Here is a 4110-nt window from a genome sequence, read left to right as displayed (position 1 = left end):
ACTTGGGGGTCCAGAGAGCACGTGACCCAGGCTGGCGCTGGCCTTTGGGGGACTTGTTACCCCTGTACCCACCTGCCTCCACGACGCCCCCGCAGGGACCTGCTCAGCCGCACAACCTCTTGGAAAGGCCACAGACCCCCGAGGAGGTCAGCACGTGTCACCCTGAGACTGGGCATCTGTCTAGAGGTCAACTTGTCCCGGCCCGAATGCGGGGACCCCGTGGCCGAGCCTGCTTTGCGCATGGAGGTGACCGCCAGAGCCTGGGCTCAGCCAGCACCCTGGTTCTCCTGCACCCGCTGCTTCTGATGTCCGCCAAGGTCCCCGAACTGCTTGCACAGCTGTGGCTCTGGAGGGGTGGTTCTGGAGGGGTGGGGCTGGGGGGGGGGAGCAGACAGAGTGCCCTCTGTGGCTTCAGTCCTGGGCAGCCCTGACATCAGGCTTGTCTGTCTTGGGGAGGGGCCCCAGGAAGGTACAGATGCGAAGATTTCTTGACAAGAGGAGACTTCTCTGCTGTCTGCCCATCGACCCGGGTGTCGGGAAACCCGTCTGTGAGTGGGCGTGGCCCAGGCTGTTTGGCCAGTGGCGTCCTCACGCTGGTGGTCCTCCCAGAGCCAAAGCCGGGCAGCTGTCCCTGGGCAGGGGCAGGGTGGACAGACCCACTAGGCACAGTGGAGGCGGTGCCCAGGGCTCATGAATGTCGCGGTGTGGTCTTACGGATGCTTCTGAGGAGCTTGGGAGCCCTGGGGGGGGGGGGGGGCGGCCAGGGGGCGGGGGGGCACAAAGGCACTACAAGGACCCCCAGGGGCCCTTATCCAGAGAGCATGACACGGAGATGCTGTCCCCAACGCAGTGTGTCCTCAGCTCCCTCGGGCACAGGGTCATCCCCTCGCATGCGGCCAAAAGCCCCTCGGGTCGGTCTCCCTGGGCTGCGATGGTAGAGGGGAAGTAACACTAACAGGAACATCAGGACGCCTGTCACCACCAGGCCCAGCCAGGGCAGTGTCCTCGAGGGTCCTCGAGCCACGAGGCGGCCCCTCGGGTCTGTGGGTAGGATGATCTGTGATTATCCCATTTTGCGGAAGATAAATGGAGGTGTGGGGGTCAGGCAGGGGGTACAGAGCACAGCCTGTGGCACTTGTCTGAGGCCCTGGCTGCTCAAGGCTTGAGGACACCGGCCCATCAGCCCGGAGAGCAGCCTTGGTCCCGCCCTGCAGCCCTGCCTGCGTCCGGACCGGCCCCGCCTGTCATTCGCCCCCTGACCCTGGCTGGTGGGTGCCCGGAACAGGCTGCACGGATGAGGGGCTTCTTGCCGGACCCTGGCTGGGCGTCCCCGCCAGGCCCCCGAGCACCTCCCGTGCCACCCACCCGTCCGCCCTTCATCTCGGGTCCTTGGTCACGTGGGCCCCACGGGCCCGGGCCCCTCTGTGTCCGTCCGCCGCTCCCCTCGCCGCCGCTACACCTGCCAGCAGCCAGCGGCGCCTTCCGGAGCCTTCCGGAGCCTTCCGGCCCCAATTAGGTTTTGTAAAAGCCTGTCGCTGCCAGCGGCCTTCTGTACAAACAGGCCTCCATTAGCGACTGCAGAGGAACAGCATCTCCCGCCGGGCCGGCGTCCCCCGGGGAACGGGGCCCGTCGCCATGTACAGAGTGCCCGCCACGGCCACCGCTGCAGCCCCGGGTCGGCCCCTCCACCCTCTCCCACGGGGCGGCTGCGGGTCCTGCGGCCACCCTCTGGCACCTGGCCAGCCCCCCTCTGCGTGGCGGGAAAGAGCCGTCCAGTTGCAGCCGCACGGCTCCTACCACGGACGGTCCGTGGCCCCGTCAAGCGCACGGTGCCCGTCTCCCGCGATTATGCTGCGGGACGCCCGGCCCGGGCACCGAGTGGGCACCGGCCAACCCCCGGGCCCGCGGCTGCTTCCTGCCGACACCCCCAAGCCGCGGAGGGAGGGGCCGAGGCCCGGGTCCCTGGCGGAGCAGGCGCCTGGACCGGGTTGGCTTTTCCAGGTCCCGAGGGGGCCTTGGGGCTCCCCCGCTGCGGCCGGCTGGGCCCCACCACATGCACTGGGAGACCACTGGCCGGGAATTCCCCAAATCATACTTAGATGGCGTGTCTCCTGGAGGTGAGACGGGGCTCTCCACTCGTTCAACCAAAACACATTGCAAGGGAGGTTGGTGTTCATGAATTTTTACGACGACACGTCTGCATTTATCTGGCCTTTGTTTTATTTTAATTTTCGTCTTCGCGCCTTCCTGTTTGGGGCCGGCGCGGCTGTGGGGCGGGCTTTGCCTGGAACCCTCGGTGTGGGCTGTCTAAATATTTTATCCGCCAGCTGCTAACAGGACGTGTCATCGGGAGCCCGACCCCTAGCCGCACCAGGGAAAGGGCTCCCCGCCCAGCCCCGTCCTCTTTAGTCTTTGGAATTTTTGGCGTTTGGATCACGCAGCCCCTGGGAGCAGGCTTTTTATCTTTATTTTTGATGAGAACGGAGCAGAGGTTTCTGCAGATATGAAATCCCCCCGACTCCCACTGACGACCCTGAGACGTCCCTACCTACCGTTTGCTTTGTTTGGGCCACCAGGCCGGAAGGCTCGGAGGCGGAGGTCAGGGACAGAAGGGGCCGGGCTGTGGGAGGAGGGGGCGTGGAAGGAACTTTCTGGAGATAACAAAGAAAACCAGAGCTGGGAGCCTGTGGGGGGCTGGTCGTCTGCTCCTTCGGCAGGACCGGGACGGCTGCCCTTCTGAGTCCTTCATTGTCCTCGGGTGCCACCGGGCTGCTCGTCTCTCAAAAGGTGCCTACCCTCGGGAGGACCCTGGATACCTGTCAGTGAGACTGTCCAGGCCTCTTCTGGTTGGGAAAAGTGCAGGGTGCAACCTGCACAGCTGTACGTGGAAGCCCTAAAGATCGGCTCTCCTCCAGGGCCCATGTCCACCTCGGGAGCTCCTGCTGTGGGGTCCCACTCTCGGCACCCCTGCAGCCTTGCGGTGTGAGTGTGCCCATCAGGGATCCCGGGACCTCACCCACAGCAGGCGGGCATCCAAGCTCGGCCAGCTTTGTTCTGAGGGTCCGCGTCCTCCTCTGCTTTAGGCGAGCAGGTCTGGGGCAGCGCTGGGCTGGACCCCCTCCCCTGGCACCTGCCCCGGCAGCTCCCCGGGCCGGTCCACCTCCCGCCTCCGGCCAGCCTCCTGGTGCTTCTGCTTTGACTTCCCCGTGGCGGCGTGACTGTCCCCACCCCGCCAGGTGAAGAAAGCCTGTGGGAAGGGCTTCTCGCCCCCGGCCCCTTGCAAGAAAGGGCCCCCTCGATGCCTGGGCCTCGGGGGCCTGTGCTCCTCAGACGTTCCCGGGTAATCTCTTTCCAGATTGGTGGTTACTGCTGAGCTTGTGAAGAGCACCTCCAAGCAAGCCACGCTCGTCCCAGAATCAGGAGAGGGCGAGGGCGGCTTGGTGTAGAGCCCACTGGGCTCTGTCTCCGCACTTTGCAAACTTCAGGGCATTTTTACGGGGATCATGCTCTGCACAATTCCACGGCCTGCTCTTTCTCCTCTGGTCCCCAGGGAGCATCTGGCCCTGTCCAGGTCGGACACGCGCTTTATTAAAGGTGCTGTGAAAATCTGCCGTAAGTCCGTGCCGTCGTTCGCATAAATAGTCTCCTGCGGTCGAAAGTTAGGCTGCTTCCAGTCTTGACTTTCCGAAACAACACTGGAGTGGACGAGCCGTGTGCCCGGGTGTTTGTGCACTTGCCGGTGCCCAGAGCGTCTTTGGAAGTTGAGGACGGCGCCTGGAACAGCCCAGAGCTGGAGTGGGTGAGGGGCCCGGCGAGGGGCTTCTCAGCCGGGTTTGCTGCAGGAGCTGGGACAGAGCCGACCTCAGGGCTTCCGCGTACAGCTGTGCAGGTTGCACACTGCACTTCTCTAGGGACCGCAGTCTTGTTGAGACACAGCGTCACTGGCGAGGCCTAGAGCTGTGTGTGGTGATGGTCCAGCTGGGAGAGGCCGGGCAGGGGGAAACTGAACATTCCTATGGCCTCTGCTGTTGGGATCGTGAGCCCAGGGAGGCCAGGTGCCGGCTGGGCTGATCATACACGCTTCTGCCCCAAGTCTGGATGGCTGTTTCC

The 4110-nt window shown here is 64.5% G+C and overlaps 1 long non-coding RNA gene across 1 annotated transcript; it reads left to right on the top strand.

Annotated features, from left to right (window-relative positions):
- The first annotated feature begins 1597 nt into the window (after nucleotides 1-1597).
- On the top strand, nucleotides 1598-3610 carry LOC128312064 (uncharacterized). The gene is made up of 2 exons (XR_008290859.1): nucleotides 1598-3236; nucleotides 3356-3610. It is a non-coding gene; the product is annotated as an uncharacterized LOC128312064 (long non-coding RNA).
- Nucleotides 3611-4110: the final 500 nt, after the last annotated feature.

Source organism: Acinonyx jubatus, chromosome D4 (genome assembly GCF_027475565.1).
Source record: "Acinonyx jubatus isolate Ajub_Pintada_27869175 chromosome D4, VMU_Ajub_asm_v1.0, whole genome shotgun sequence".
Classification (NCBI taxonomy): Eukaryota; Metazoa; Chordata; class Mammalia; order Carnivora; family Felidae; genus Acinonyx; species Acinonyx jubatus.
Note: the sequence above shows the minus strand (reverse complement) of the source record. Positions and strands in the feature narration are given on the sequence as shown.